A 22,892-nucleotide genomic window follows, 5' to 3' on the forward strand; every position below is an offset into this window, starting at 1 on the left:
ATTTTTTGGATAAAAAGTGCTTGGAAATGCCTTTTGATTTAATTGAGACACTTAAGAGTCAAATTTTACAAAATGAATTACATCACTAGACTCGTATGATTATTTTAGACTTTATGGTGCAATGCTAATTTTTGTAATTTTTTCGGTGAATAGTAACACTCGTGATAGCGCCATGTGGCACCTAGATCAGTTGTTCGTCAAATCACTATGTAGATTGTCCAAATCAGTCTTGATGTGTTTTTGTTGGACACTTGGCAAGATCTTAACCACACTTGGTGAATAGTGTGGGACATTTGGCACTAAGAGAAACCATGAGATGGAAATGTGAAGGAAGAGAAGGAAAATCAAGCTTTGTGATCATGACACCTAAGCCAAATACTATTCCAATCAACCAAGCACTTTGTGGCAAACCAAAGAGTGTTCAACCCTAGTGAAACCCCAATCCATTGAGATCCAATAGAAACCCCCAAACCATGGTGGAAACCGAAACCTTAAGTGGTTTCCCCAAACCCTATTTTTGGCTGGTTTTAGCTTAGTGATTAATCACTTGATTAAATCACTTTCACATGCTATTAACCACTCAAGTTCATGCTATTATACCCTCATTTATTCTTTTATCTATTGGTAATTTCATTGGGCCAAGAAAATTTGGATTTGGGCTTGCTAGAAATCGAAACCCCAAACAAACCCTCTTTAAACCCTAAAGTGAGGCTCATTTCGTTAAGGCCCATAAAAAAGCACCACCCATGCATGGATTCTTGACGAAGTTTCCCACCTCCCTAGGCTATCCTATGGCTGACATGTCAGCCCAAATAGTGGCTGACATGTCAGCCCAAACAGCGGTTGATTTGTCAGCCTAAATAGTGGTTGACGTTGTGAAATCTTGGTGTTTTGATGAACTTATTGTTAAAGTTAGGAGTTAATATTGATATGATGAAATGATAACACATTTTTATACATGTTATGAGTTGATACAAAGCATGTTAGCATTTTTATTAAAGATTCATACACATTTTCTTTGAGGATGAAACTTGAACACACAAAACAATTTATGTCTTGAGGTTATGATGATTTTTGGTTCTAGCAACCTAGTCCAATGGCTATGAAATTCTTATATGATGTTCTTAAGACTTTCATTTAGGTTTTAAGAGTCTTATTTTGAAGATATTTGGTTTAAATATTTGTTGGAAGCATGTTCTGAATGAAAAAGGTTCGGTTAAGGCACAAACTTGAAGCTCTCAGGTATGCTTGGTGTTTTTGTGAAGTTTTGTCTTATGATTTTTAGATTTAATGCAAGGATCATGTTTAGAACTTGAATATGAAGCATATGGTTTTATTATTTAAGGTTTAATTGATTAAAGTTTTGGATTTAGTATGTTTGTACAAAGCTAAAATCATATGATACTCGGTTTGTACTTAATGAGCATGTTGATTGGTTTTATGATGATTTTTGTGATTTTGGTTGTTGTTCAAGCATGGCTATCACCTAGGTTGGATTTGTAAACATTTTAAGAGTGAGTTTATGGAATTTTGGAGTTCTTGGAGTTTATTGGAAAGTTGATAGACCAAGAACATCAACGAATTGTTCTTTTTGTCCAGAACTTGGTGTTTTTGGCACATTTTTTGACATGAGAAGTTTATATTTTTGTGATATGATTATTTTGATTTCTTGTATAATTTTAAATCCTAGGATATGATTTTAGAATTGCATAAATTGGTTTTAGTATATGGCTTGAGGTTTGAAAGAATTGCAACAAAAATCAAGACTTTTGCCTTATATGAATAGACCAACGCTTGGTTTGTGTAGTTGTTCTTTGTTTTAGATTTTCTAATTATATGTTTAGATTTAGGATGAAATTTACATGAGGAATATAATTTTTGAAAGGATTTGGAGTTAGTATGCAAAGTCCTTAATTTAGGGGCAAAATGGTCATTATACACAAATAGAGGGGTAAAATGGAAATTTTGCCATAAGTCTGTAGATTTTATGTTTCTAAGTGTTTAGTGGGATATTCTAACCCTTAGAAATATCTCATTTTAGTTCATGATCTTTTTACGCTTGCTCAACGTTACACAACGCTTTCATTTTACCCCAAAAATATGTAAACTGCCTTCTAACTTACTCTTGGTGTATTTACGTATGTATGGTGATAAGGTTGTAATATTTACATTGATGTTCATTATTACCTATTATGAATTGTTATAATATGCTATGCTATGTCATTTATTACTGGACATGAGTATTTGTTACATGTCATGAATGCCATGTTATTTTAGTTATATGATTGCCATGATTATAATGTTATGCCATGTCATGTTATTTTAGTTATATGATTTCCATGATTATAATGATTATGCCATGTCATGTTATTTTAGTTATATGATTGTCAAGATTATAATGTTATGCCATGCCATGTTATTTTAGTTATCTGATTACTATGATTACCATATTATGCCATGTCATTATAAGTATCAATCAAGAACATCTATCAAATGTCACAATTATCATGTCATGAACCATAAGAGTGAATCATGAAATATTTTTGAGTCAAGCATGAAACATTTATCATCAAATTTGTACTACGGTCAAGGAGTATATGATCTACATGGTACTGCGATCAAGGCTATGTGCTGCCGGGGACTATGGTGAAGGAGATGAATCTGTCGTAATACAAAACAAAAAGGTTACTCATGGTAAGGGCGTGCTAGCTACTTGAGTACTCCCATTTTTTAATCAAGATGCATAGTTTCAGTTACATGAGCTACCATGCCACGTTCATGTCAAATCTTGTAAATTTCAAGTCATGTCACGCATATTCATGTTGATGTCACGATGCATCCATGCCATTTTACTGTCATGCATGCATATGTATACTATTGGTAGCTTACTTGCTAAGATTTGTCCCCACGGAATAGTAAACGGTGTGTTAGGATACAGAAGAAGAGTGTATGATCACCTAGAGTATGTCGAGTAAAGTCGGGAAAGAGCCACGGGGAGATTGAGAGAGATGATACTTTGGTTTTGGACATTGCTTTGGAACTGATAGTGGGGTTATGTGAGCAATTTGACACTTAGATTAGAATTATGTCTACCTGTAATTAAGGAGTTACACTTCCAGTATTATGCTTATGTTTATAAACTGATTGGAACCATTTTATAACTTCTGGTTATGTGATAGTATGGAATTATGATTACATTTTGGTATATAGCATTCTCATACTTGTGTATTGCTTAAAGAAAAAAAATTGTCCATTGCGAATATTACATATTGTTAGCCTCTGTGAGCATCATCTTCTCCTTTTATGTGATACTAGTTATATTATGTGCATGCATAGATTTCGAGGACGAAATATTTTTGTTAGAAGGGGAGATTGTAACAGCCCGCTAGAAATTCAATGGATGAAGTTTTGTAGACCTTAGAATGTCATGAAATCTTAGAAAGATTTCACGAATTGAGCAATCACTTAGGGTTTATTCTATCAGCATTGTCGGTTTTCTACCTACTATGGTGACAGAAGTGTCGTTTTAATTATTTGAGGTACCTAGAAGTGGAAACTAATTGACTATTAATTTCACATGTATATTTAGGATTTTGCAGTGCAATTTTCATTTTCTAGATGAAAAGTGCTTGAAGTCGAATTTTGTGAAACGAATTACACCACTAGACTCATATGATTATTTAGGATTTATTGTGCAATGTTAATTTCTGTAATTTTTTTGGTGAATAGTAACACCACTGATAGCGCCATGTGGGACCCAAGTGAATCATTTGTCAAATCATTGTATAGATTGTCCAAATCAGTCTTAATGAGTTTTTGTTGGACACTTGGCAAGATCTTAGCCACACTTGGTGAATAGTTTAGGACACTGGGCACTAAGAGAAACCATGAGATGGAAATGTGAAGGAAGAGAAAGAAAATCATGCATTGTGATCATGCCACCTAAGCCAAACACTATTACATCTGTCCAAATACTTTGTGGCAAACCAAAGAGGGTTTCAACTCTAATAAAACTCCAAACTATTGAGATCCAATTGAAACCCTAAAATGATTTCCCCGAACCCTATTTTTTGCCAGTTTTAACTTAGGTTTAATCACTTGATTAAATCATTTTCACATACTATTAACCACTCGAGTTCATGCTATTACACCCTCATTTATTATTTTATATCTTGGTAATTTCATTACGCCAAGAAAATTTAGATTTGGGCTTGCTAGAAATTGAAACCCCAAACAAACTCTCTTTAAACCCTAAAGTGGGGCTCATTCGGTTGAGGCTCATTAAGGCCCATAAAAAATTATCACCCATGAATGGCTTCTTGAGGAAGTTTGCCCCACTCCCTAGGCTATCCTTTGGCTGACATGTCAGCCCAAACAGTGGTTAACATGTCAGCCCAAATAGTGGTTGATGTTGTGAAATCTTGGTGTTTTGATGAACGTTTTGTTAAAGTTAGGAGTTGATATCGATATTATGAGATGCTAACACGTTTTTATACATGTTATGACTTGATCAAAAGCATGTTACCATTTTTATTAAAGTGTCATACACATTTTCTTTTAGGATGAAACTTGAACACACAAAACAGTTTCTGTTTTGAGGTTGTGATGATTATTGGTTCCAGAACCCTAATCTAATGGCTAGAAAATTCTTCTGTGATGTGATAATCCGAACTTAGCTAGAATTTTATCTATATTTTTGTTGCCTATGTTTTATTTTTATTAAGGGCCATGGATTAGGCATAATGTGACTAAAGCCTTGGGCCTCAATATTAGGCATCCAAAGCCTAAGAGAAGGGTCTCTTAAGCCCTTGCATTTTTGGCCAACTAGGTGGGCTAAAGCCCAAAAGCCCTAAAGGACCATAGGTCATGCCCCACACCATGTGGCTTGTGCCACTTGTCACTCATGCGTAGTCCATGAATATGGATGTAATAGTGGGCTAAGGAGGAGAGATGCTTAGGGTTTTGAAAACCCAAGAGGCTTGCACGCCTACTCTAGTGACAAGCCATTGGGCTAGCCACTTGTCATCCATGCATAGAGGTTCTAGAAGGTAATCTTGAGATTCACCAAGGGAAGGCCAAGAGCCACTCGGCCAACACGCCCCACACTCACCAAGAACCTCATCTCACACCACTTGTCAATTGTAGAGAGTTCCAAGAGATCTTACATAAGGAATTACACTTTGGGAAGATCAAGAGTTGATTTTCCTAAGGATTTGCATGGGGAACACCAAGAGATTTTCGGATCCCTAAGCCACACGCCCACTCAAGGGTATTTTTAGACATTGTGCCATTTTCCATTCATGTATTGGTGAAGGAAAGATTCTAGAAGAAATATCACACAAAAATTACTATTGTAACCCTAGGGTTTCGGCCACCACAACCAATCACTTGTCACATGTCAGGTTTAGAGTTTCTAAGAAGCATAGGGAAGTGGGAGAGTCACCTAGGGAATGAGCATAGGAAGAAGAAGGTTCTTACTTGGGGGACTCTGATAGGTTTGGATAGTGAGATGAAAATTTTGGGTTTTAGATGAAAGTTTAAAATATTATTTTTTAATATTATTATTGTTTCGGGATTTGAAAATGTTGAATGGGGATTTGAAAAAGTTGAATTGTTTATTATATTTTGTGTGGAAATTTGAAAAAGTTGTAATGATGAGATGAGATGAGATGAGATAAGATGAGAATTTTGCATCTCGTCCCACTTGCCAAACATATCGTCATGCATGGGGAAGGGGAAGAGATGCCATGAGGAAGAGGAAAGACCCTCATGGGGAAAATAGAGAGGGGATGGCACTTGAGGGACTCCACATGCAAATGCCACTTGGCATGCATGCAACACTCACTTTCTTGGGAAGATGAAAAGACTTCGAGAAAAATTACACAATTGCACATAGGATTCACTGAACCCAGACGTTGGAGGGGAGTTTAGAGGCCATTAGGGTTTCTGCCAAGGGAAGAAAAGGAAGTGTCATGCCACATGTCCAACATGCATTGGCTTTTGTTGACCAATTGGCTTCAATGAGGTAGGCTATATAAAGAACACATGCCATACAACCACCTATTTTCTTCTTGTTCATTTTCAGATTCCTAAGCATTCTCTCTACTCCATCTCTCTCATGCCACTTAGAGGATTCTGCAAGTCCACACATCATTTTCCCACATTTTCCTTCCAATCAAACACGATCATACACTCACTACATTCAGGGAAGGCCATGGCTTTAGGAGAAATTACACGGTAAGAACGTTACACTTCAATTCCTTTCTTCTCACAATCACACACACCTATTCCAAGGTGTAGGAGATCTCAAAGTGAGTTTGAGATTTCGAAGAACACACTCACACACACGGTTTCAATGGGCTATTTCATCTTTGAAATGACCTAGGGTTTCTAAGGAAGGGAGATTGAAAGTTTGAGGACCCAAATCCTCAAACCAATGGGCCATATCACTTGCACATCTATTACAAGTTCGTGACCTAGCAAGGATCGAGTAAACTCAAAAGTTTCATATGCTAGAAAGCTATGGACCATATATTTGAAAGGGCCACCTTGGCCAAAATGACTAACCCTAGTTATCTCTTGATACATGCACACACGGATTAGGGTTAAACTCTTGTTCTAACAAGTTGTATCGCTCATTACAACTTGCTAGCATTTTCTTTGAAGGACTTTTGTAAGTAAACCCTCAACCTATTTTCAGTTAACATATGTATATACTTGTATGAATCTTTCATCTTGTTCGGTATTGGGTATGTTTGTTATTTAGTAACTTTGTGAATGAATATCTTGTTGCAAGTTGTACAAGAACATGCCATGAGTATATGTTTCGGTATGCATGATGATACACCATGATTCGAAGTGATTAAGGTTTCAGCTAGAGATTAGGATTTCAGCTTGTGTGATTATTTACCATGTTTTCATGATTTGGATTATGTGATTATCTTTGCCATGCTCTATAGTCCATTGTAGTTCGGATTTGGTCCATGATTAAGATGAATTTCACATACGAATGAACCCTATAAGTTTTGGCCAAGTTTGTTGGTGTATGTTTGGATAGGTGTTTTGATGGACAATGTGTAATACGCTTCAAATTTGTCCATGAATCATGCCATGCTCATATGTTACCATGACATGATCCAATTGTGTTATGCTTGTTCTTGCATTCACATCATTTCATACATCACATGTCTTATGTAAAGAAAAGCACGTCTTAAGTCTCATGTCATATGCATTTGGGTAAATGATATTTTCAAAAGTTAAGTACATATTTTATCACGAAGGGGGAATGTCCTAGTGGAACTCCTCTATTCACTCTCAACTAAGAATGGAGTGGTAACCCCTAAATCGACAAAGAACCACCTGCATGCCTCGAATGGATCTTTTTAGAAAAGATGCCAGAGCGAGGTAGCACCTAACCCTAGTGGGTGCCAAGAACATGTAAGTAATACGGTGAAGGCCAAATATGTGAACTACTGTGTTATAATGCATATGAGGTGAAGGCGAAATAAACAAACTGCTGCATAAAGTTAAAAGGCTATGACATATTCACCACGGTGTACAGACCGTTGGTGGTGAGGTAACTAATAGGAACACGTGGAGCTTAGGAGAGCCGTGATATATCCACCATGTGTTATGAGAACAAGGCAATGAGCTCACATGATATGATATGATATGAATGTTTAAAGATCAATACGAAAATGATGTCAAAGATGTTTTTCTGAAAAGTCTAAGGATCTCTGTTACATGTCTTTTAAAAAAGGTCAAGTGCATAAGTTAAGTTTTTGGTCAAGTCATATGTCAAGTACATGTCCATGCACGCATTACATGATTTTCCATTTGTATGCTTCTGTTAACTATTGTATGTTGTATGTTAACTTGCTGAGATTTCTCGAAATCTCATTATGATAGTTTCCACTACCATTCCCCACCTAAAATGGTAGAAGCTGTGACAAGTACCCAAGATCATGGACATGATAAATGAATTAATGGAAGATAAATTCACTATAGAGGCCCACTATGACTTTATAGCCGCTCTTTTGAAAGTCACGACCCAACACCTTTGGGACCTTTTGGAAGCACTCGATAAGGAAGAAGATGAAACCAAGACCGAAAGAGCCTCTACGATCAAGGATCATTTGGATTTTGTAACCGGATACTTGAATCAAGCAAAGGATTCCTGAGTTGAGGCCAAAGAAGTTGCCTCTAGCTTGGGACTTCTAGAACCCGAGCCCCTGAAGACTAGGGGTATTTTCTTGAGTCTCACTAGCCAATGGACCTTAGTGCTAGTGAAGTTTCTTGTCTAGTACTTTTGAAAAGTATGTTATGTTAATACAATGTTTGGGTTATGTTTAATCTTACGGTACCATGTGCTAATGCAACTACTTTAGGCATTGCTTAGTTTTACACGAACTTTACATCTTCCGTTGTGTTATATATTACATATTGCTAGTATACATAGGTGCATTGCATCTTATCTGTCTTGCACGAGGGGTATGTAGCCTTATATTGCATGTCCCGACGTTTTAGTCATCGTCCAATCCCAAGTGAGGGCTGGGGGCGCCACATGTGATGTTCATGTCACGATGCATCCATGTCATTTTACTATCATGCATGTATATGTATATTATTTGTAGCTTATATGTAAACAAATCTCACTTGGTAGTTTTAACTACAATTCTCTTCGGAATGATAGACGATGTGTTAGGAAATAGAAGAAGAGCACGATCACTTGGAGGATGTTGAGTAAAGCAGGGGAGTAGCCTCGAGAAGATTGAGAGAGATGATACTCTAATTTTGGGTATTCTTTGGAATTGATAGTGGGAGGAACCATATTATAACTTCTGGTTATGTGAATAGTATGGAAATATGATTACGTTTTGGGATATAGCATTTTGGTACTTGTGTATTTCTCAAAGAAAATAATTTTCTGTTATGAACAATGCATACTATTATATGTATACTAGGTGCACTGCATCTTTAACTATCGTGAACGGGTGTATGTGACATTGTGTTGCATGTCTCGATGCTTCAAACTATGTCAAATCCTAAGTAGAGTTTGCGGGCGTCACATGTTTAGTCAGTACACAGCGAAAGGACACACATATATATATATATATATATATATATGCTTTGGCAAGGAATGCCCTCTTATGCATAGACATGCGGATCTATAAAACATGGTGCGGAATCACCCTCTTAGTGAAACACATATTTAGATAAACATGGCGACAAATCTCCCTTCGAGGAATTACCCTCTTATGCATTATACTTTAAAGCACAAGTATTGTTTAGGCGAGTAATCACCCATTGCTCTAGTAGATCAAATCCATAAAATCATATCGGTTTCACTTGTACAACTACCAACACACAGAGGTGCATCACATAGATATTCGTCACACATACATTCATTGCCTAATAGAGACAAGGAATGAGTTGCTCCATTGCTCGACATTGGGGAAATCCCTTCTACCCGATCGACATGGTGCAAGCCAACTCGCTTGTATCCCAACATAGGTCGACTCTCACATAGAGAGATAACATGTTTCACTAGGGAACATCTACCCGAAGACACCAAAATGTGATATGCCAGTGTATTCTGCATAATGACTATAAGGTGAGTCCAATACAATACCACCGTCCCTCTATTCGCTTGAACCTTGTGGTGACATCTCGTAGGAATGGGCCTAGGGAACTCCATCCCGTCCCATGAAGATTGATCCACGGTACACTTGCTCACACTTGCTCACACAAATATATAGATATTCACACCGGCATCATGAATCAGTGAAAAATAGCAAATACATTTAAAGTCTTGGAAAATAGGAAATGAATGTAAGATAAACATAAGATCCAAAACTGATTTATTCAAGTTGGAAAGGGGAAGGTTACAAAAAATCCAAATGCCTCTTACATACAACATTAACCCTACATTTCCCAGTCCTGTCCTAGAAGCTAACCTACCTCACATCGCTGGGCTCGCTACTCAGTCGTGTCACTGCTTCCTTGCTCCCTTTGAGAATTTCGGCTCCACGAGGTCTCATGTAACAACAGCCTGCTAGAAATTCAAAGGTGGAATTTCTATTGACTTTAGGAACCTCGTGAAAACTCTATAAGTTTTCACGAATCGACCAGTCGCATAGGTCTTAGTCTGTCAACATAGTTAGTGTTATCACTCACATGGTGCCATAAGTGAGATTCTAATTATTTAAGTAGTTATAAGTGTCAGAATGTGTTATAGTCTACGCCATTAGATTCAGTTGAATATTTAGAATTTTATGGTGTAATAAGTCTATTTTCATATTTTCGGGCGAAACGCTTGTTTGAAATTATAAAATCATTTTTAGGGACACTTCGAGGTTAAATTTTGATAAACGATTTTCACTGTAGGTTAATATGAATATTTAGAAATTTTTAGTGCTAAATTTATAATTCACTTTTTCGGAGTGAATAGTAATCTCGGTAAGTGCACAAATTGCAGTGTTTCAAAATCACAGTGTGGAATGTCCAAATTATATTAGAGAAGTTTTATTTGGACACTTGGCAAGATCTTAGCCACACTTTATGAACAGTAATAGACACTTGGCATCATGAGGAATGTTTGATGGATTTGAATAAATCAAGGTGTGAGATCATGCCACTTGAGCAAAAACTTTATTCCATCCTACCAATCAAATTGTGCCAAACCAAAGATGATTTCCACCCTAGTGAAATCCCATATGGTCGGAGTCCAACGGAAAACCCAAAAGCATGGTTGAAATCAAAATCCTAAATGGTTTTATCCAAACCATAAAGTTGACTTCCAAAACCTAAATAAATCAGTTTCTAGCACTGTGTTTAATTGCTTGATTAAAATACTTTTACATGCTATTAATCCTTCAAATTTGTGTTAGAACATCATTATCCAACCTTGTTAACCTTGAAATATTGATTGGGCCAAGTGATATTGGATTTGGGCTTGATAACAACCCAAACCCTCTTAAAATCTCAAAATTTAGGCCCATTCGGTTTAGGCCCATTAAGGTCCACGAATTTGACCACATTAGCATTGCTTCTTGGCTAAGTTTTGCACCCCCACTTGGCTGGCCAGATCTTTACAAAAGAAGGGCCTAGAAGGTTCTTGAAGTACAAAGCTAAAGGGCCACCTCACTCTTTCACTTTTACACTCTACCTTGAGAAAAGATCTTAGGCTGATTTTTGTTTATTGTAATGGGAAGAAAAGGCCAACACTCAAGCTTTCTTTCAATCCTATCACTTTCCATAACTTGTGTAAGAGGCTCTCCAATCCACTTCCCACGAAAAGAAACCCTCATTTACACTTTTTCTTGATAGAACACAAAAGACACTCTCGAACTGTTTTTTTTATCTCTTTTGTACGCCTGATTTGAAGCTTTTGTAAGTATTTTCTATCAAAGTTTCCTTCATGAAAGTTGTTTAGTCTAGTTTATGTGGATATCTTATTTGTTTCATTTGGAGATCATTTGATCGGTAAAAAATGGTTTAGATGCCAGAAAGGTCATTCTGGGCGATAAACTGGAGAGTGTGTTATATTTTGGAGTTTTTGACCAAGCTAATGAATATCTTTTGGTCCAAAATTTTTATGGAGTATTGTTAACATGTTTATATGATTATTGGTTGAGGATGTTTTGCATGATTAAAAGTTTTGGTGAAAGATTTTCTTAGATCTAGAAACTTAGAAACTGGAAGAGGAAAAACAGTTTCTGTTTTGAGAAAGTTTAAATCTTTTATGGTTTAATCTTATTCCAATGGCTTTGATATTTTTATTGGAAGATCCTAAGCCTCTTATATACATGTTGGAACGTTATTTTGAAGATATTTGATGTTAGTTTTGAAGAAATGGAATTTTATGCAAGGAGATATTCAGTTAGGCCAAAGTGATGATGTTTTTGGCTAAATTTATATTTTGGTTTATGTTTAACCATGTGATCTTGAGTTTGAAGCTTGGATCTATTTTAGGACACCTTTTTAAACCATGTGATGTTTTGGTTTAAAGATCACATCTTTATAAGTCATGGATCAAGAGGTTGATCAAAACAAGTTAGAAACAAAAATCAAAGGAAATAGCCAATGTAAGTTTCGGCCCTCTAGAGTTTTAATGGTTGTGTTTAGTTTTAAATTTTTCTGAATTGATATTTGAGTTTGGAACAAAATTTACATGAGGTATGTAAATTTTGGTGATTTTTGGAGTTAGGATGCAAAATCCTTAAGTTAGGGGTAAAATGGTTATTTTTCCACATGTAGAGGGTAAAACGGTAATTTTATCCTAAGTTGATATTTTTACATATTCCTAATTGTTAGTTATTTAAATTCTAACTTTTAGAAATCATTACTTTCAGTTTCTCGTGATCGCACTTAAGTTTTGTCTAGAAGCGCGAAGACCGAGGTAAGTTAGCTTTTAACTTACTAGCAGTTTAATGTGTATAAGTGATAAGTAAATGAACTAAAATGTATATATGTATGTATGTATGTATGTTATCATATGTGCTATGCCAAGTCTTTACATATTTATCTGTTACACATAATTTATTATGTCACAAATTATTCATTTGTTACACAAGTTATTTTGTCTCGTATTGATATACATTGCTGTACATTGCAAGTATGTCATGTTAAGTTAAGTATGACATATGTTACATGTATGTCATGTCATGTAGTATTCACTGTTGCAAGTATGTCATCTTAAGTATGTTGTCTGTTACATGTTATGCCATGTTACAAAATGTTTCTATCTCAAGTAAGTCATATCTTTTTGAGTTACGTTCAAGTCAGTTATGTCTAGGATACTCATGATGTAATCACTATGATTGGCTGAGCATCTCCATTAGTAATTCACGCGACGTACTTCTGGCGAAATCATTTTGATTGTCAAAATTCAGTTCAAGTTCAGCTATGAAGATACTCCTGGCGTAATCATTTTGATTGCTAGGATGTCTCATTTAAAATATTCATGATAGAATCATTCTAATTGTCTGAGTATCTCTAACGGAATATATTAGGCGGAATCATTCTTATTGTTCACTATTCTTGACGAAACGTCTGGCGGAATAATTTTGATTGTCAGAATTCAAGTTCAAGTTCATGTTAAGTAAAGAAGTCAATTCAAGTTTAGTTATGCAGATACTCCTGGCATAATCATTCTGATGGTTAGGATATCTCATTTAAAATACTCATGATGGAATCATTCTGATTGTCTGAGTATCTCTGACGAAATATGTTCGGCAGAATCATTCTGATTATTCACTATTCCTAACGAAACAACTGGCGGAATAATTTTAATTGTCAGAATTCAAGTCCAAGTTCATGTTAAGTAAAGAATTTAGTTCAAGTTTAATTATGCAGATACTCCTGGCGTAATCATTCTGATTATTAAGGTATCTTATTTAAAATACTCATGATGGAATCATTCTGATTGTCTGAGTATCTCTGACGGAATATGTTGGGCAGAATCATTCTGATTGTTCACTATTCCTGACGAAATGACTAGCGGAATCATTTTGATTGTCAGAATTCAAGTCCAAGTTCATGTTAAGTAAAGAAGTCAGTTCAAGTTCAGTTCACGCTTCAGTTTAAGTTATGTCAGTTATGTTATGTTGTATGTCAAGTTATACTATGATTACTTATGATTTTAATTATCCATTCATGCTTTTATTGTCATACATGCATCATTAACCTATGTGTAGGTTTTTTGTTAATTTGTCGATATTTGTAATCAAATCTCACTGTGGTAGTCTCAACTACCATTCCCCCCGAATAGTAGATATTGTTATAGGATCTGAAGAAGAATTGAGAATCGACCAACTGGAAACGGTTGACTAAGCGACGGTGCGACGTAGATGATAGTAAAGTAGTTACCTCAGATTACTACTTGTATTTGTGGAGTTCAACCTCCAGCACTCTTTTGATCGCAACCATTTTGAACTAGTGTTGTGATCTCGGTTGTTTAGTATGTCATTATGTATGAATTATGTTTTAAGTATTTGGGATATTTTAGTTTGGTGCATAGTATTGCTAAAGAAAAAAAAATTATCTGCTGCAAATATTGCGTAATGCTAGATGCATGTTAGGAACATTGCATCTTATATGTCATGAATGGGAGCAGGTAACCTTGTGTTGCATGTCTCGACGCGTCAAATGTCTGTCCGATCCCAAACAGAATTTGGAGGCGTCACATCTCAGGTGTCTAAGATCGTAAAAGTGAGATTTTGTCCCATATCCAAATCTAAGGGCAGGACTTTCAGATGTCATTCTGACATATCTCTAGCTCCAGGTATGCTTGAAGATGACAAAGACAAACGGCCAGGGCATGGTTCACACTTCCCTATGGCCTGCCAACTCTTAAGTGCATCCTTGAATGAGGGTCTTCCACGTGGTGTCGGGCCATATCTCTTCGTTCAGATGATATGACTTCTCGAGTCGTACTCCCTTCAATAAACCCACTCCAGATGTGACCCTTCAAGTAGAATGTGGACTTTTACATATGACACTACCCCTCATCTAAGTATCTTCCATGTTGTTTCGGAAGACTTCCATATCTGGCACGATCTGTCATTGACCGTAGCTCATCTTGAATGAGTAGCTCTTGTCTCATAAGAATCACTGAACTCTTTAGCTCCACATTCTTGCCTACATGGAGAGGACTTTTCTACCTCACCTACAATGGGGCAAGACTCTCATCTCCACCTCACTCAGGGAAATATCTGTCAGCCTAGGATAAAAGTTAAAAGCCTCCGTCTTCTACAACTAAAAGTAGCATACAGCTTGCCCAAGTTGAGTTTAGTAAAAGTAGATCTTAGAACGAGGCCAACGAGTTGAGCTGTTTTCAGCTAGCTAGCTGGGTTGCGGGTCATGCACTACACGGTTTGGTCTTCATTCACACGGGTTGGGTCCATTTCATAGGCTTGACCCATGGGTCCTAATGATTTTTTTTTGGATATTTTAACTAAATATTTTAGGTCACTAACTCAACAGAAACGCAATAGTTTAAGGTCTAATATCCTTTTAAGTCCAATTTCTAATCCCTCTAATTAACCTCAATAAAGATGAATTTAAGGCCTAACCAAAATTCCCACTCAGGCCTGATCAACTAAATTTAACGCCACATAATGACCCATTGCGCTAAAAGTGGCTTGATTGACGGGATGACCACTTTAACTATTGTGCAGACTCACAACGGGATAACACTCCCACTGTGTCGGCAAAACATTATCTGTGAATTTGGAAGTCTCTCCTGATCCTGACAATGTGCCTAAGAATACGACTTATCATTGCTCCATCCGAGGACAAGTGTTTGGTTTGCCAGACTATCTCGTCTGGTTATGCTATCTCATCTATACGAATGTGATAGTTTTATACAGATAGTTTTGTCTATCTAAACAATTAATTTTTCAAACTTATCTCATTACTATGATATAAACAATAAAAAAATCATCCACAGTAAAAATTATTATAATTTATAATTAGCATAAAAAATTGACTAATTTCATATATATAGAAAAATAAATAGGTAAAAAGTCTTTTAAAAAAAAAAGAAATTATAAATTTTGACCAAAAACTTCTGCATATATTATTAATTGATAAAAAAAGAGCTCTCTCTCCATTAGGCTCAAGACTTTTTAACTTTAAAACCGAAACCAAAATACACAAAATTGATAAGGTTGCATAAATGTGCTTACAATATCTCATCCACAAAAAAATATAGTCATTAATTGGAAGGCATCCTCAGAAAATATGCTTATAGTTGTCATCAAACTGGACAATCAGGTCTCAGATTTCATGCCATCATTGCATCCATATGCTAATATATTTAGAGAAGGAAACATATGTAATGGTAACTAAAAATAATTAGCAGAAAACAAGAGAAAACTTCAGGAACAACCAAATCTAAGTGAAATTTTTAATGAAGGAAGAATGGAAGGAAACACCCTCAATCCATGGGCTATCATATTAAAGGCATCCAAATAAGAGGCATATTCGAATACATATAGCACAAACAGAAATATATAACAACCAAATATAAAAGTTTCATCACTGCCTGCTATAATATATAACACCTAAAATATAATCCAACAGATGGTTGTGCTTCACAACAGGTTTCATATCACTTGAACCAAAAATATATAACACCCAAAATATAAAAGTTTCATGAGTACAACATTCACATATAGTTACTGCCAACAATGACAATACCCATATTTAAAGTCCAAAATAATAAAAAGTCACAAAATAGCATAGGCAATAGTTGTTGTCCAGCCACATATATTTCAACCACGTGTGGCTACCCAGCTACTAAAACCAATTGTAAAGTATTTAATTACAATATTTAGTGCAAAAGAACCACCCCAAAACATTACACTAATAAAATGCTACACATCTTCAAAAGGTTGAGAAGGAGATAGAGATGAAAATCGCTTTCTTGAATCCTCAAAAATCTCTTTTTGAAGATTCAAGAAATACTCTTGCTGCATTACATTCTCATGCCAACAAGATCCATCTTCGTTATATTTATATCGATCTTCCTTTTCTTCATATCATTCTTCTTATTTTTCTCCACTAGAAATTCAGCCTTATTAGCATTCAAATTGCTAACCACTTGTCTTTTTTCAGAGATAAACATGGCTCTATCATTTCTCATGCTAGTTAAGGCCTCAATAAATTCAACATCGAAAGATTCTCTAACCTTCCTCTTTCTCTGTTTTTCTTTCTCAACTTTCTTGCCTAGAGATCTCTCAGAAATGACCTCTACGTTGTCATCTATCATGTCATCTCGTAGTAGAGTCGACTCCACCATAGTTGGGCGTTTCCCATGTGGTTTATTTCTCGTTGACAACATGGACATATGTTGATGCCATTTTGATTGTGTCTCAATAGACACCAACAATGTTCCATGTCATAAGTGGCATTCTCAATCTCTTTATACACGATTTTGGCTCTTTCGATCTAAATATACGAAGTAGTGAGAATGTGAGAAGAGAATTTCAGCAACAAATTTTAGAATTGATGCTGTTAGAAACTCATACATTGTCCTACTCCATCGCACCACTTGGATGCAATGATTCTACTTGGGTCACAGCAGCACAAAACTTATTTGCGCATTTTTGAATCACCGACCATCGATTCGTCAATGACCCCCCAGAACGATTTGTCATGCTAGGTTTTTTATACTTATTGTAATAATCGCTAATTCTCTCCCACATTTGTGAAGATTTTTGATCCGTCCCCCGTATAGCATTCATGCTAATGTTGAGCCAAGCCGACATGAGGAGATTGTCCTCCTCTACGGTGAAAGACACACCTTGTTGTGTTTTCTTACTAGGTGGCCTTTTTTTACCTTCCAATTATGTTGATTGAAGTACAACATTATCATGTCTACTAGCCATTGGGGTGTTGGAGATAGCTTGTTCACCACTTTGCAATAGAGTGGTGAAGGATGGATCTTCATCAAATGTAGTTTTCATCCTTGATTCGCATATAATTGAACAAAATCAGATCTAGACTCATAATTCCAGCTTATATATAAAAACCGATTCTAAGATCGTAAAAGTGAAATTTTGTCCTATGTCTAAATTCATTTTATAGAGTGGGACTTTCAAACATCATTCTGACATATCTTTAGTTTCAGGTATGCTTGAATATAAGTTCTTTAATCGGAAAACCGACCAAACCGGCCCGAATCAGTGGTTCTGGTCCGGTCCTTAATTCCAAAACTGGTCGGTACAAATCTGGTTCCGGTTCTTTGCTTTTTAGGATCGAACCGAACCGGACCAGTTCACTATATTATATATTTTAAATTATTTTTTTAATATTATATATAATATATTTTATATTATATATAGTTTGTATATGTAATATATATAATAATATAAATTATTATATATAAGATAATGTTATTATAATTTATAATATAAAATTTTAATCTCAAACATAAAAATTTATTTGATCATATGTTTTAAACATAATATATGTATATATATATTAATAACATTTTATGGCCTAATACTAATAGTCTAATACTCTATTACTATTAGTAATATACTTTAAGTCATTATATAAATTACTATATAAATCACTATACTAAATAATTATATATGAAATAATGATATAGTAATACTAATACTATCACTATCAATGAGGGTAACCAATCCATAATCGATTTTTTAAAATATAAAATCGGTGCATACCGGTTCGGTCCTAAATTTTGTCCAAAATAGACCAAACTGGACCGTTTACACCCCTACGGCCAGGACATGATCCGCACTTCCCTTTGGCCTGCCAAGTTACCAACTCCTCAGTCCATCCTTGAATGAGGTTCTTCCACGTGATGTCTGGCCATATGTCTTGATTCAGATGATATGACTTTCCAAGTTATAATCCTTTCAATAAACCCACTCCAAATGTGATCCTTTAGGTGAAATATGAGTTTCTACGTATAACACTACCACTCATCTAAGTATCTTCCAGGTTGTTCTAGAAGGCTTTCATATTTGGCATAGTTTGTCCTTGATCGTTATCTCGTCTTAGGTGAGAGTAGATCTTGTCTCATAAGAACCACTAACCTCTTGGGCTCCTCATTCTCACATGCATAGAGTGGGCTTTTCTAGCTCGCCTACCATAAGGTGAGACTCTCATCTCCACCTTACTTAGAGACCTATTTGTCAGCTTATCTACATGGTGCTTGCTTGCTTAATTGTTGGACTAGCTGTATTTTGCAGCACCTGCAGCAATTTCTAAGGTCTAATATCCTTTAAGCCTAATTTCTAATCTCTCTAATGAACCTCAATGAAGATGAATTTAAGGTCTAACCAAAATTCCCTCTCAGGCCTGATAAACTAAATTTAATGCCACATAATGACCCATTGCGCTAAAATTGGCTTGATTGAGGGGATGACCACTTTAACTATTGTGCAGACTCACAACAGGATAACACTCCCACTGTGTCGGTAAAACAATATCTGTAAAATTGGAATGGGTCTCTCCAGATCTGACATCCTGACAATGTGCCTAAAGATAGATTTAAAGAATGAGATGAAAATTTTACGTTTTATTTTGAAGTTTAAAATATTATATTTTAATATTATTATTTTAGAATTTAAAAAATATATATTAAAATTTAAAAAATTTAAAATATTTATTATATCTTATATAAAAATTTAAAATAAATATAATAATAAAATTAAATAAAATAAAAATTTTATATTTTATCTTATGTCTCAAACCTGTCCTAAGAATACGACAGCATCGAAAAAGGAAGCACGCGAATCCCTCTTTGAACTCGTAATGGCATGGGGCCCCCAAAACGTCGGCCTCATCCTGTCCGTCCGCCACGGCTTTACCTGCATCTTATCTTCTTTCTGGGATACTATCTCTATCCGTTTCGCATCCCCAAAAGTCAAAAGCTACTTCATACGTTTTCTCGAAAGAAAATATCTTCTTTATCTTTACTATTTACAAATTCAATCTCATATTTTATAAAAAATATCTCTATCTTATAAAAAATATATCTATATCTTAAAAATTTTATAAATATAAAAATATAAAAATAAATAGTAATTAATATATAATAAATCTCTTTCTTAAAAACCCTCCAACTATCCCTTCTTCTTGTTTTTCTGTTTTTGGAATTTGTTCAAGGTAATCTTATGTAAGACTCATCTTATTTGTAAGTTGAGAAATGATAATTTATACGATAATATTTGATTTTTAAAATTTTTTACAAATCAAATTATCTCAAATTCATTACGTGAAAAAAATAATAACATAGAAGTATGTCATTCACACCAATTAATCGATAAGAAATGAGATTTATAGTCATAGTGTCAAGCGTCTTACATTCATTTTGAAAATAAATAAATAAATATAAAATTTATATAAAAAATTAATTTATTAATAGTAAATTTCATTCTTTTTTAAAAAAAATACATGATATTTGTATAGCTCATGAGTGTATCTAATATTATTTTTTATCAATAAATATTCTCATATTAAAATGAGGAGTTCTTTTACTTATCATCTTTATAACATACATATGTTAAAATAAATAAATAAATAAATAAAAATAAATGTGTGGTGTAGAAATGATAAATAAATTTTTACTAAAATGATTGAATAACATCTTTTTGTAGCTATGAATAATTTTATTTATCATCTTCATACACCATAAATCACACATTATATTTATTTTAATTTTAATTTTTTATTTTTTTATAATAAATATATAGTATATGAATGATAAATGAATAATTTAATTAATTTAATAAGAATAAAATAAAATAAAAAATAATATTAACTTAAGTAAAATATATGATGTGAAATGATTTGTAGCATTCCTCTTCTAACAAAGGACCATCAATTGGCCTATTGTGAATCACCACCATTTGATCGTAAACTTCTTTGTATATCTGACGTAATACTAAGCAATCTGTTTTGTAATTTTTAGTAGGGGTACTACCCTTATTTATACAAACCCACTCTACCTTTTTGACGTGCCATTATAATATAGTGACACGTGAGATATTTAAAAATTTTAAAAATACATATTTAAAATAAAATAACTCTCGAAACATAAAAAAATGAATATTAAATTTTTTTATTCTTATGCCTTTTTATATTTGTGTTTTAATTTCTTTTAAAAATCACATAGTGCCAAATCAAAAAAGTATAATAAATAATATAAATTAGGGTTATGACAGTTTTTTTTTTATATATATATATATATATTTAAAAGGTTTGATATTTGAGTAAGGCTATTCTGCCGTTTAGAGTAGCCTGTTCATTTTAACCACTAGTTATTTTTATAATTTTTATTTTATTTTTTTATTTATATTTTTTTAATATATTTAAATATTTTAAAAAAATATACTAATACACTTAAAAATTACTTTTTTAATAATTAAATAAAAATAATTTTTTTTTTCTCAAACGATCAAGTAAAGCGAAAAAAATTAATACACAAAGAAGTTTATTTATAAATCTACTACCTTTCATATTCAAAAGGTTTGATATTTCTATTTTTGTTTATATTAATATTCGGAGTGGAAAATTTTCAAGCATCTGGTACGCGTAGGGACGAGAGTTCATGCGTACACGTATCGTGGGCATGTACGTAATTTCAGAAGAAAACACAGTTTGGGATGTATGGGTCATTATAGAGTATTTATGACTCATCCAAACCCAGGGATTCTTATATATAGGAACCTCCGAGCTCCTTCTCTCTTCAGATTACATCCCAAGATAGCATTTGTGGACAATGGCTGGAATGATTAGCAAGATTGGAGATACCCTCAAGGGCAACAAGAAAGAGGAGGAGTACAAGGGACAAGGGGGCAACAACCTCCACATGGGGGGCAACAAGAAAGAGGAGGAGCGCAAGGGACAAGGGGGCAACAAGCTTGGAGAGACCCTTCACATGGGGGGCAACAAGAACGAGGAGTACAAGGGAGAGCATCAGGGCAGAAGAAGGAAGGGATGGTTGACAAGTTGAAAGACAAGATCCCTGGTCTTCAGGGCAAGGATGGCAAGGAGGGGGTGAAGAAGAAGAAGGAGAAGAAGAAGCACGAAGACGGCCACAGCAGCAGCAGCGACAGCGACTAGAACATATGCCATCATCTATGCATAGGTAATTTTTAACCTGCGATTAGAACATAAAACATCATCCATGCTTTAGCATAAAACATATACAATCTTGTCCTTTTTCTTTTCTGCCCTGAGCTCCGCGATCGACAATCTGGAGGTGCACGTCCTGAGTAATTTGTTGGATGGATCGTTTACGTTGATCATTTGTTTCAAAGTAACCGGACATTGAAAGGAGAATAAATCCAACTACTGGCTCCACTAGTACCACCTTGCATAGCCGGAAAATAACGTTGTACTGTTTATTTTGTTTTGCAGGTGGAGAGGATCACAATTCAGAAGAGAAAGGTAAAAAAAAAAGAAGTTGTAATAGTTTTTAGTTACTACTTGTTTATTACTGGTACTAGCGTTCTTACCTGGTTGAGATCCGAATGTAACACCCACACCTATGTTTCTCGTAAGGATGAGAATAAAATGTTTTTCTTTGGCACATCTTTATATAAACATATTTCAAATACAATGTTATTGATGTATGTTCTCCTGTCATCGCTAATATCAGTAATCATCATTTGCTTTCGTCTCATCGTTACCCTGGTTTTGTTACTCCTGAAACAAGAATCTTAAGCCAAAGGTTTCAATCCCAAATGACGTCTAGATCCGTGCAATAATCGAAGCAGCTATAAGTATCACTACGACGAATTCATCCTTTTTATTTGTAACGGCTCCAGCCTTCGCTTGGGATGTAGCGGAGAATTGAAATGTTGAGATATGTAATACAAAAATGTTGAGATATGTAATACAAAGTTATATATTTTTGAATATGATAATTAATATGCAATACATTTTAGAAATACAATTAAAGTATATAATAATCGTAAGGGTGAAAATTTCCAAAATAAATCTAAATCAGTTGCTTCCTATGGCACAAGGGTCAGCCTAAAAATATCAAAATAAGATCAAATCTCTTGTCGATATTTGGTTCCTTCTATTGGATCTACTATATCTACAATTTTTATTAGTGAATTCATAAAGGTTAAAAGTTACTTGAGATTTCAATAAGTTAGATAATGACCGTGTGCAAAGATTAGACTATGTATGAAAAAATAAGTGTGCAAAGATTAGATTATGTATGAAAAATCATAAATATGAAATGTATGTAATGTAAAAAAATTGTATATCTATCCCATTTAGATTTCTCAAAATAGATATTTTATGCACATTTTTTTACAGAGCATAATTTTACTTTCGTAGTAAAAATTTAGTCTTTTATAAAGAGTTACATAAAATTATAGAATTAATGTAACATATGG

The 22,892-nt window shown here is 34.6% G+C and overlaps 2 long non-coding RNA genes and 1 other non-coding gene across 3 annotated transcripts; 2 read left to right on the forward strand and 1 right to left on the reverse strand.

The window, feature by feature from the left end:
• The first annotated feature begins 122 nt into the window (after window positions 1-122).
• On the forward strand, window positions 123-22,070 carry LOC121266285. The gene is made up of 4 exons (XR_005940771.1): window positions 123-133; window positions 3,814-3,818; window positions 16,256-16,260; window positions 21,947-22,070. It is a non-coding gene; the product is annotated as an uncharacterized LOC121266285 (long non-coding RNA).
• Window positions 15,732-15,803, reverse strand: LOC121266666. Its single transcript, XR_005940887.1, has one exon. It is a non-coding gene; the product is annotated as a small nucleolar RNA R66 (small nucleolar RNA).
• LOC121266284 lies at window positions 21,011-21,946 on the forward strand. Its single transcript, XR_005940770.1, has 2 exons — window positions 21,011-21,628; window positions 21,901-21,946. It is a non-coding gene; the product is annotated as an uncharacterized LOC121266284 (long non-coding RNA).
• Window positions 22,071-22,892: the final 822 nt, after the last annotated feature.

The sequence above is a fragment of the Juglans microcarpa x Juglans regia genome, chromosome 5D (assembly GCF_004785595.1).
Source record: "Juglans microcarpa x Juglans regia isolate MS1-56 chromosome 5D, Jm3101_v1.0, whole genome shotgun sequence".
Taxonomy (NCBI): Eukaryota; Viridiplantae; Streptophyta; class Magnoliopsida; order Fagales; family Juglandaceae; genus Juglans; species Juglans microcarpa x Juglans regia.